Below are 12,372 nucleotides of genomic sequence, written 5' to 3' on the forward strand. Positions count from 1 at the left end.
TACACAAGACTGATCCAGTCTAAAAGAAACAGAGCCAGGCAATGGTGGCACACACCTTTGATCCCAGCACTTGGGATCTCACGCCTTTAATCTCTGCACTAGGGAGGTGAAGACAGGAAGTGATAAGGCTGGGCAAAAAGAAGAATACAAGGCGGGAGGAGACAGGAGCTCAGTCCCCTTTTTTTCTAAGAACTAGTGGCTGGCTGTTCTGCTTCTCTGATCTTTCAGCTTTTACCCTGATATCTGACTCCAGGTTTTTATTAATAAGACCAATTAGAATTTGTGCTACATCAGCTCTCTCTGCTTTGGTTTTAAAAGAAAAAAACAAAACTATTTGTGTGTGTGTGTGTGTGTGTGTGTGTGTCCCAGAGCATGTGTGTGGAGGTCAGAGGACAAACCGCAAGGATCAGTTTTCTCCTTCTACCATGTCAGTTCTCAGGATCACACCCAGGGGTCATCAGGCTTGGCAGCAAGTGCTTTTACCCGATGAGCCACTGTGCTGGCCCTCAAACAGCAATTTTAAGAATCAAACATTCTGGGCTAAGAATATACCTCAGTCGCTAGAGTTCTTGCCTAGTGAAGTCCTGGGGTTGAGCCCCAGCACCAAGTAAAACTTAGAAGTGTAGTGGCATATACCTCTAATCCCAGAACTTAGGACATGGGAACAGGTGTAAGTCTCATGAGACCCCATTTCAAAAAAAATTAAAAGCCAATCCTGATGCCATGAGTTCAGTCTTCAGAACCCACATGGGGGAAGGTGAGAACTCCCACATGTCATAGCATAAGAATGTGAGTGTACACACACACACACACACACACACACACACACACACACACACACTAAAATGGAATTGAAAAAAATTGAAAACAATAAAATAACCCACATTCTAACAACACAGTCCAAAGTCTGATAGTTTGATACTTACATGCTGAGGCATTTGTGGTGGTTTGAAAAAAAATGGGCTCCAAGGGGATTAGCACTGTTGGGAAGTATGGAGTAGGTGTGGGCTTGGAGGAGGTGAGTCACTGCGAACGTGGGCTTTGAGGTCTGTGGGTGATACACTGTGCGCCCCAATAAACTTACCTGGGAGTCATAGAACAGAACAGCCACTGTATTAAACATAGAGGTTAGGCAGTGGTAGCACATGCCTTTAATCCTAGCATTCCAGAGGCAGAGATCCATGCGGATCTCTGTGAGTTCAAGGCCACACTGGAAACAGCCAGGCATCGTGACACACACCATTAATCCCAGGAAGCGATGACAGGAAGCAGAAAGGTATATAAGGCATAAAGACCAGGAACTTTAGTCTTTTTAAGCTTATAGGCTTTTAGCAGCAGTTCAGCCAAGATCCATTCAGATGAGGACTCAGAGGCTTCCAGTCTGAGGAAACAATATCAGCTGAGGAATTGCAAGGTGAGGTTAGCTGTGGCATGTTCTGCTTCTCTAATCTTTCAGTGTTCACCCCAATAGCTGGCACTGAGTTTTTTTTATTAATAAGACCTTTTAAGATTCATGTTGCATTGGTCTCCTATACTCAGGCTACTCCCAATGTCAGAGACCATTTTCCTATTGCCTGCAAGATTTAGGACTCTCAGCTACTTCTCTAGCACCACACCTGCCTGCATGACACCATGCTCCCCACCATGATGATAACAGACCGAACCTCTTAAACTGTAAGAGAGCCACCCCGATTAAATATTTTCCTTTATAAGAGTTGCCGTGGTCATGGTGTCTCTTCACAACAATAAAAACCCTAAGACAGGCATGAAGGTAGAAAATAGAGTGTTTGTCTTTTATAATGGTACTACCATGTTTTTATATGAGCAGAAAAATCTTTGTATGTACAGTCAACCACTGCAATTTATAACACACAGTAGCCCCAAAATGAACCAAGGTGTTTTAGGCAATGTAAGGATAAGAAAGAATTAAGTTTTTAGGAATAATGAAAGATGAGATTTAGATGACTTCAAACAGCTGTAGTGGGGCTTTATTTAATGCCGGAGGAGTGGCTAGTTCTGGCCACACCATGATCAGGGCACAGGACCCAGTCACTCAATGACCAGAGTTTGGGAGATCACAGATTACATGCTTCAGCTGGGATTTTTGTAGCTAAGGATGAAGAAAGAGGGCTTATTAGAACTGGTGGACTTCAGGGTCTCTTATCCCTTTCTGTAGTCACTGGGTGTCTGGGATGAGGGGGAGGCAGCTGCTTTGCTTCTGCAGTCTCCAAATAGCTGGTTGCAGGGACTCTGAGCTCAGTTTCACAGCCATGACATTGGGTAGGCCTAGTGTTGCTGCCATGAGGACCAGCCTCGAGCAGCTCAGGGTATGAGTGGGAGACACTGGAGTCAGTAGACTATCACTCAACTTGACTCTTCTATCTGAGGAAGTAAAACTTACTCTGGGGCCAGTGAGGGGGGCTAAACTTACCTCTCTGGGGCCAGTGAAAAAGGGAAACACACACACACACACACACACAATCTCCAACATGTCAGGATCTCACCTTGGGTGCTGCTGATGAATGGCAAGCCTTCATCAGGTCAGAGAAACTGAAGAAGTGACACAGAGTAGGTGAACTCGTGGACAGACAGACACACACACAAGGACTTTTCTGAGGGCCAAAGCTTAGCTCTTCATTTTATTATTCTTACTAATGCTTGTTCTACTTTATTCTTTTTTGTTCTGTTTTTCTACCCTGATGTTTTCTTTCTACCTACCTTTTTTTCCCCTTACAGCTTATATACCCCAGCAAAATCTCTCAAGCAGCATAAAAATTATGTGGCTACATTCTATATTTTTCAAGTGAATGATTACAATGAATATAAGTAAAAAAAAACAGCGTGTTTTCCATATCCCTTCACATGATTAAACATTTTACATGTTACAGGTGAAAAACAAATTGTCCCAAGAACCCACATACATTCATACCCAAGCAACTTGTTATGGAAAAACAAAGTGTACACAAGCAAGGTATTTTCCTTAGCCAGTTCTTTTACTGGTAGGTTGCATTTTCCAGTTACAAAGAAAGGATCAATTATTTTATTACTTATCTCAGAAGGTAATCTTATAAGAAATCTTAAAAGAATCACAAACCTAAACTTTTATATATGAAAACAGTCATCTCTATTTTAAATCCTCAGGATGCATACCTACTCAACAACAGTTTTTTTGTTTTGGTTTGGTTTGGGGTTTTTTGATTCAGGGTTTCTCTGTGTAGCTTTGGAGCCTGTCCTAGAATTTGTTCTGAACACCTCAAACTCACAGAGCTCCACCTGCCTCTGCCTTCCAAGTGCTGAGATTAAAGGTGTGTGCCACCACCACCTGGCTCATCAATAGTTTTTTATATCAGGAAGCTGAGGGCAAGAAATGGGTACAAGGAATTAATCATCATCTTTGATCACCAACCAATCCTAACAAGAAAGACACATCAGCTAGTAATAATTGGACTGTTATCTTCTTGTTCCCTGACCTTAATGAGTCCCACACTCAACTCCATGCCTTTCTAAACTTTAGATTGTTTCCCAAGGTTTTTTCACCTGAAAGCTATTAACAAAGACATCTTAATCTAACCTTAAGTCATACTTTAAAGCTTTGTTTTAGCTATGATGCACACCAAAACCTGTGAATGCATCTCTCAATATTAAGATTAAAAGAACTTGAGCTAACTCAGCTTCTGGGACTCAACTGTTTTTCTTAATCATTAAACTAAGTCACAGTCTATATGACTCCTCAAGTGAAACTAGCTGTGTGACATTTTCTTGTTCTATTTTTCTAATCCTCTGCTGCCCCTGTTTCATCAGGGGTGGGGGACAATACTATATCTTGCTTTTGCCTATATAAGTTTTACCACTAAACTAACCTCTATCAAAATCCCTTACTACATTTATTAAAAACCCTCAATCATCAAAATTCTATTTAAACTAACACTATTATTGTTTAAAAATCACTGCTTCAGTTAAACAGTATAGCTTAGGAGGAAATCATCTTCATAATAATCCAAGGTAAAAATGTCCAGTAGAATGGGATATTTCTATGAGATAATCACATCACATTAAAGGCATTGAGGATCTACACACAACCCATTCACACCATGCCAGATACCAGAGAAAAACATGTAAAGACACAGCAGTAGCAAGAAACATTCTGGAGCCAAACCCTTTGGGTCCTTGCCTATCTGAGATTCACCCATCAGAGCCTTGTGTGCCAGTGGGCTGATCCCCTGAAGTCAACTGTTACCTGCTCTTCCTCTGACATGGCCACTGGCAGCCTGGTTTGTTTTTTTGAGACAGGGTTCCATGTAGTCCGTGGTGGTCTCCAATTTACTCCTGCTTTCCACGGCTCAAGTGCTGGGATTACAGGTGTATGCCACTACATCAAGGTACAGTGATGCTGCAAGATGAGACTCGAACCAGGGTCCTCTGGTACAGCTATCTCTCCAGCACCAAAGATGAATGTGATGGTTTGAATAGGTATGGCTGGCATAGACTCAGGTGTTTGAATGCTTGACCCATAGGGAGTGGTACTATTAGGAGGTGTGGCCTTGTTGGAGGAAGTATGTCACTGTGGGGTGGGCTTGGAGGTCTTATATGCTCAAGCTACACCCAGTGTGGTACATAGTTCACTTCCTGTTGTCTGGATCAAAATGTAGATCTCTCAGCTCCTTCTCCAGCACCATGTCCGCTTGTACACCTCCATGAAGATAATGGATTAAACCTCTGAAACTGTAAGCCAGCCCCCAATTAAATGTTTTCCTTTATAAGACTTGCTGTGGTCAGGGTGTCTCTTCACAGAAACAGAAACCCTAACTAATATAATGAAGGTTTTGTTTTGTTTTGTTGGTAGTGTTGGGTGTGGCGTGGTCCATGGAAGGAACAGGGTCACTCTAGGATGAATTTTAGCTTTTGCAGCCACAGGGGAGTCAGCTTCTGGTGAACTGACTGACTGAAGCTTCACAAAAGGCTTTTTTTAAATTTTTATACAATTTACACCTTAGCAAGTCAATTTATGCATACCAAAACCTCTTATCTGAAGTTCCCCAAAGAGATAAATGGCAAAGCAATTCTCAGTCACTTGGCATCTTGGTGGGTTTTTTTGTTTTTTGTTTTTTGTTTTTGTTAGTTAGTTTGTTTGTTTCCTTCCTTTTTTTGGTTTTTTGAGACAGGGTTTCTCTGTACACCTGTCCTGGATCTTGCTCTGTAGACCAAGCTAGCCTGAACTCACAGAGACCCTCCTGGATCTGCCTCCCAAGTGCTGGGATTAAAAGTGTGCACCACCACCACCCGGCTGCATCTTGGTGTTCTAAGTCCCCTCTCAACTAAGTTTTACAGAGGCTTTGAACCCTTCAGGAAGAACTCAGATAAGATTTACATATTTCAGGGCTGGAGAGATGGCTCAGTGGTTAAGAGCACTGACTGCTCTTCCAGAGGACCTGAGTTCAAGTCCCAGCACCCACATGGCAGCTCCCAGCTGTCTGTAACTCCAGTTCCAGGGGACCCGATATCCATGGCAAAACACCAACATACATAAAATAAAAATAAATTTTAAAAAAAGATTTACATACTTCAAACAAAAGGTAGCAAACACAAAAGGTAACACTTCACAAAAGGCACATCAAAGGCCCAGGTACAGCTGCAATGCTCTGCAGGTGCTCCTGTTACAGTTTTCAAAGATTTATTTTATTTTATATTTTTTAAGTATGAGTGCTCTATCTGCATGTACACCTGCCTGCCAGAAGAGGGCATCAGATCCCATAATAAATGGTTGTGAGCCACCATATGGTTTCTGAGAATTGAACTCAAGACCTCTGGAAAAGCAGCCAGTGCTCTTAACCACTGAGCTATCTCTCCAGCCTCACAATGAAGGTGTTAAAAATGTCTTTACATCTCAAAATGAAAATTTCTGGATATTATGAAGTAACAAAACAGCAAAATTCTGCTAGTCTTATACTGCCATATTTTATTGCAATATAATTTACATGCCATTAAATTTATGTCATATCATTTTTACCCTTTTAAAATAGTTTGCAGGAGCCAGTAAGATGACTAGGCAGGAAGATGCTCAAGCTTAGCCATCATGGTTGGATTTCTGGGACCCACATGAAAGGAGAGAACCTACACCACAAAGGAGACCCTTCAAACCCACCCCATAAGTAAGTAAACACGATAAAAAAAAGTTAAGATCGTTTCTAGGATATCCACAAAAATGTACAACGATCACTATTGTCTACTTCTGCCACTGCAAAAGGAAACTGTGCCCACTAGAGTCACCCCCAACTCCTCCCAGCAGCCCCTTCAAGCTACCAGTGATGTCTGGTCTGTGGACTTCACAATCTGGACATTTCCTTTCAGTGAAGTTATTCTGTTGTGGTTTGAATCCGAGATGCCCCCTAACAATCGGTAGACAACAGAAATACTACTTCAGGTGGTGTGGGTCCGAGATGATGAAGGATCCCAGGGGGTGGACCTCTGAAGGTCATGGCCTGGCCCCAGTTCCTGTGACACACTCTGGGCACAGGGAGTGTCCACAGCTGGCTCCAGTGGCTGTCCTTCCCTGCTGTGAGGGACAGGGACTCTTATGAACCTGAGCCAAAGCAACTTTTCCTCTTGTCAGTCGGGTCCTGTGGCCACAGTGAGTGGATAAAAAAACCAACACATACACACATTTTCTGATAGTTCCCTTTTTAGCTTTTTAACTACTTTTTAAAGGTTTGTCTTATATGGCTGTACACCCAACACTATGGTAGACTTTCAGGTTTTGCCAGTTAAAAGCATCTGTGATTACTTAGGGATGGCGATATACTCTGAAAAAACGACTCTGTTACTATGTCAACATCAGGGAATATTTACATAAGTATGCATGGTACAGCCTACTACACTCTCAGTGTGTAACTACATTGTCATGCTGCTTGTTTTGGTTGTTAGGTTGCTTGTTTGAGGTACTTTGTAGCCCGGCGTGACCTTAAACTTACACTCCATCTTCTTCAGCCTCCAGAGTGCTGGCTTAGCTGGTTCTGTGCTGTTTCCATGATTGACATGAGGTAGGTTTGCATCAGCATTGTGGGAGCCCGTTCTCAGGTTCCTCATGGCTTTACCCAGCAGGTCCGCATAGAGGATGATTAGGACCACGGGCCTGAGTTCAGGTGTCTGAGATGGTCTGCACTTGGCTGTGCTGGGGGAGGAGGTCTTTTGCTCCACCCCACCCCTTGGTGTCTCTATAATTACCCAGGGGCAGAGACAGTTGGGGCTCATTGGAATAGGTTCCAGGCCCTCTCGAGGCTATCCTTTATTTTCTATTTGCTTAGCACCACAATCTAAATCCTATCTAATATTTCCTGCCGCTCGAATTCAAGAAAACTCTGGGGAATTGTGGGGTCGGTGGGTAAATGCCCCGCACAGCATCATCATAAACACACCATGTTATACTATAGCATCACTATGGCTCCAGTGTTCCTTACACAGAAGTCATTATTTTAGCCCATTATAGTCCTGTTGGAAACAGGATCCCATGCATGGACCATCAGTGTAAGAAATAGAACTTCAGTGTTGTTTTCTGTTTGGGAAGTGTTGGTTGTTTTTTATCCTTTGCTCTTTTGGGGGCCCACCACACAGCCCCCAAATAAATACACATGGGGGTCTTATTATTACTTATAAATGCCTGGCCTTAGCTTGGCTTATTTCTAGCCAGCTTTCCTTAAATTATTCCATCTACTTTTTGCCTCTGGGCCTATTCCTTTTCTTACTTCTGTATATCTTACTTTCCCTCTCCACGGCTGGCTGGGTACCTGGGTGGCTGACCCCTAGCATCCTTCTCTGCTCTGTTCTTGCTCCTTCTTCTGCTCTTTTTCTCCTTCCATTTATTCTGTCTGCCACAGCATACATGTGGAGGTCAGAGGACAACTTTTCAAGAGTCAGTTCTCTCCTTCCACTATGGCTTCCTAAGACTGATCGAAGGTCATCAGGTATGCATCGTAGCAAACACTTTGACCTGCTGAGCCATCTGGCTGGCCCTGGGAAGGCCTTTTAGGTAAGTGGTTTTCTTAGATGTGTCTTGAGGTATGTATCAGTTTATTAGGCAATGCCTGGAAATAAAGATCTTGTAGTTTGGGGGGAGAGGCAGAGGTGTCTGTGATTAGTGGGTTTGGACATGGTGGGTTTTAAGTCAAAGATGGAAAGATTCTTTCCAGGTTACACTAGAGCAGGGACACCAGCAGTCCATGCAGCTGTAGGGCACACAGTAGAGTATGTGAAGTACATGGTGTGCTATTTATTCCCTGCAGTGGTAGTGGTGGTCCCTGCCGGGATGGGGCTTTCTCAGGCACTGGTGCTGTTGGTCCCTACTTGTATGTCTGTGGCACTGGCAGCATCAGTAGTGGTGAAGGGCCTGAAGCACTTGCCCTCTTACCAGACGATGGTGGAGGTCAGGCTGCTTCCTGAGAAGAGGTAGTGACAGAGCCACTTCATTTCCCATTGTGCCCACGGGCAGGCCTGTGGGCCATGCATAGTCACACAAGATGCAGGAGGTGGCAGAAATCGTGTTGTTTCTCTCTGCTGTTGTTCCTCTGGGTATGCTCTTAAGGAGCCAGAACTCAGGCTCCGCAGCCATGTGCATAGAGGCACAGGAAAAAGCCTGGTGATTCCCTCCACCCTTTTACCGGTCGTGCTTACTAAAGGAGCAGAAGTGAGTCATGTCTAGAGTCAGAACTTCTCTCAGGGACCTCTTCAGCTGTGCATGCCCAGGGCTGCTTCCCACCCACCCACCCAACCACCCACCCCCCACCCCCTAGCCCACCCACCCCCCTTCATTTTTCAAGACAGGGTTTCTCTCTATGGCCCTGGAACCCATTTTGTAGACCAGGCTGGCCTCAAACTCAAGAGATCAACCTGGCTCTGCCTCCCAAATGCTGGGATTAAAGGCGTGCGCCACCACATCCGGGCTTTAAGCCCCTGCCCCCCCCCCCCCCCGCCCCCACTCCCCAGGGCGTTTCTAACGTTGACCTTCTTCAGCTGAAGTGCCCTGTGACAGCACAATAGCTCTCCAGGCAGCTTCTTCCCAGGCCTTTTGAGGTGGTGGACTTGCAGGTTGGGGTGACAGCCACAGTTAAGCTTTGTTTGATTGCCTCATATACCCAGTAATTACTTGCAGGTAACATTTGGGGGAGAGAGCAGCAAAGTGTGGGTGAAGGCTTTTGCACACAGCTGGTCATGTCCTTGGATTCAGGGCAAGCTTCACAGCCTTATAGTTTAAGGCATACTATACTCTCTATTCTCCTTGATATGGTAACACTTGTCCCCAACAGTATAGGACACACAGCAAGTTTGAATCAGTTACTTTACTGGGTCACGTTTGGCTCAAGAGGCAGATGCCCACATAGCCAGCATAAGGGAATGTCTGTGGGGGCTCTAACCATCAAAGCAGTCCAAATTTGGACAACAGGGTCCTTCTCAAGATGGCTCCGGACTACAGCATACTCCCTGGTGATAAAATCCTTTCCTAAAACAGGGCTCCTAGCCTGACCTCAAACCTGCTGATCTACTTTGGTGGGCTGGATGCCTAGTGAACACTTTCTAGAACTACCAATATCGTGACTGTCAGAGCTCAAAGGAACTCTCACCCTCACCCTAAAGAGGGAGTCCCCTCCATCTTCTTGCTGACAAGTCAGGAGACTTGTTTCTAACGAAGGTAAAAAACAAAATCATGTTACCTCAGTTCTAATCTAGAAGGCTTACATTTTTTTTCTGCTATTTCCTGTTCTTCCATGATCACCTCGAAATGAATCTGTAGGGCCAGAGAGATGGCTCAGCAGTTAAGAGCACTTGCTGGTCTTGCAGAGGACCCAAGTCCAGCACTGAGCACCCAACTCCTGTAAATCCACCTCTAGAGGATCTGACACCCTCTGGTCTCAGGCATCTGCATATGTGCACAAATCCTCACATAGATACAAATACACATACTTTATAAACATTTTTTTTCTCTTAAACAGTACCCTTTAATACAGTTCCTCATGTTGTGATGACCCCCAAATATAAAATTATTTTTGTTGCTATTTGTTAACTGTAACTTTGCTATTGTTACAAATTGTAAATATCTTTGTTTCCTGATGGTCTTAGGCGACCCCTGTGAAAGGACCATTGGACACCCAAAGGGGTCGTGACCCACATGTTGAGAAACTGTTATAAACACTAGGCCTTTTCTTTTCTTGCCCTATTACCCCAGCTAGGCCAGAGTAGACAAGCTGCATAGTTTTTAACTTTTTTTTTCCCCTTAAGGCGGGGTAGTGCAACAAAGCGTTCAATCTTCCACCATTACTGCTTTATAGAGATTTCCTATTTGTAACGTTGCTGAAATTTTGTTTTGGATTTTCCAAATCTTCACCTTGTACCCAGGGCTTGCCTGATACTCATAAGCCTTCTGCCTGTTAGGGATTACAGCCATGTGCCACCATGTCCATATTAAACTGAGTTTTATCATAAATGGACTTGGATTCGTAAACTTATTTTTCCAATTATTAGTATGGCTTCTCTTTTACTGTTAATATGGTTTCTATGTGATTTTCAGATGTTAAACCAACCTTCCACTTCTGGAATAATCCTTATGTGGTATATCCCTTCTATAGGTTGAGAAACTTAGGGGTTTTTAACTTTCTTTTTTTAATGTGTGGGATGTTTTTTTCTGTATGTGTATGTTTGTATACTGTATGTTCCTGGATCCCCTGGGACTGGAGTTACAGAGGTTGTGAATCAACATGTGGGTGCTGGGACTCAAACTCACATCCTCTGGAAGAGCAGCCAGTGCTGCTAACTGCTGCCTTCTCTCTCCAGCCCTGTATTTTTTCTGTTTAATGCCAGCTCTTCTAATCTGAACCCTCTTTCCACACTGTCAGTATTGAGACACATCTCAATACTAATTTGCAATTTCAAAACACAAAATAGCTAGGTTAGACACATCATTTTGATTGTAGTGAAGACAACTCAAACAATTATAACAGCTTGATAAATGTTAGATAATTTGTGGTGCATCTGACATTAAATAACGGTAAGAGACTCCCCCCATCCCCACCCCGTGCTGAAGATTCATACATGCTTAGGGGATGGGCACTTCACCACTGAGCTATAATGGTAGGCTAGTAAACCAGATTTTTTTAAAGCCTTGAGGAAGTTACCCCAAATGTAAACTAAATTCAGTCAATGCCATCACACAATCTACCAACCAAACCAGGGCATTCTAAGGAGTGAAAGTAAATGTAATCATAAACTATTTGGTTATCTAATTATCTAAGATTTAACTGGATTTTAAGACAGAAATAAAACATGAATAACTATATGAAAGATAAGGCTCAATAAGCAAAACATTTGATGTGGCGAGCCAACATACTTTAGAGAAGAGGCTAGGCCAGAAAAATCAAGAGGAGATAATGCTTCAAGCCTTGGAAACTGGAAAGAAACCTTGACTTTATTCTACAGGTAAAAAGACCCAGAGTAAATGAATGTTTGTTTGTTTAAGATAATCTGGCTCAGGATGGTGAAGGGCCAGTGAGGGGGCCCTTCGGAAGGGAGAATGGGATGAGGAGCATGAAAACATTTTACAATTGACCATGGTAATACTTGTACAACTCTGTATATATTCTTAAAGTTACTCAACTGTGTTTTTAAATAGATGAATTATATGGCATATAGATTGCAGCCAAAAAAAATTGTTCACTGAACAAAAATTTAGAAAATTGTTTTAAGACAGGATCTCTCTATGATGCCCTGGTTGTCCTGGAACACAATACTTAGACTGGCTTAGCCTCTAACTCTGAGGTTCAGGTGCCACTGCTGGGATTAAAGGCATGTACCACTATGCCCAGTTAGAAAACTGTTAAATTCTCCAAGAGATAATGGTGTGCCAGTTAGTTTTTTGTCAAATTGACACAGACTGGGTCATCTGGGAAAAGGGAAGTACAGCTGAGAAAATAACTCCACTAGATAGGTCTGTAGGGCATTTTCTTGACTGGATTGTTGATGTGGGAGGACCAGCTCACTGTGGGAGATGCCACCCCTGGGCAGGTTATCTTGAGTTGTATAAGGAAATAAGCCAAATAAGCCATGAGCCAGCCAGTAACCATCACCCTTTCATGGCTTCTGCTTCAGTTCCTGCCCTCAGTTACCTACATGATAGACTTATAAACTGTAAGTGCAAGTTGCTAGCGGTCATGGTGTTTTACACAGCAATAGAAACCCTAACTAAAATGGGGTGTGGCATCTCAGTGGTTGGATGCTCGTCTAACATATGCAGACCCCCTGGGTTCAATCTCTAGCACTTTAAGTGTACTATGGAGTCTGCTTCCTTCCATGAGCAACTGAGTTAAGGTCTGTAAACATGACCAAAGACTG

Source organism: Peromyscus maniculatus, chromosome 3, assembly GCF_049852395.1.
Source record: "Peromyscus maniculatus bairdii isolate BWxNUB_F1_BW_parent chromosome 3, HU_Pman_BW_mat_3.1, whole genome shotgun sequence".
Lineage (NCBI taxonomy): Eukaryota > Metazoa > Chordata > Mammalia > Rodentia > Cricetidae > Peromyscus > Peromyscus maniculatus.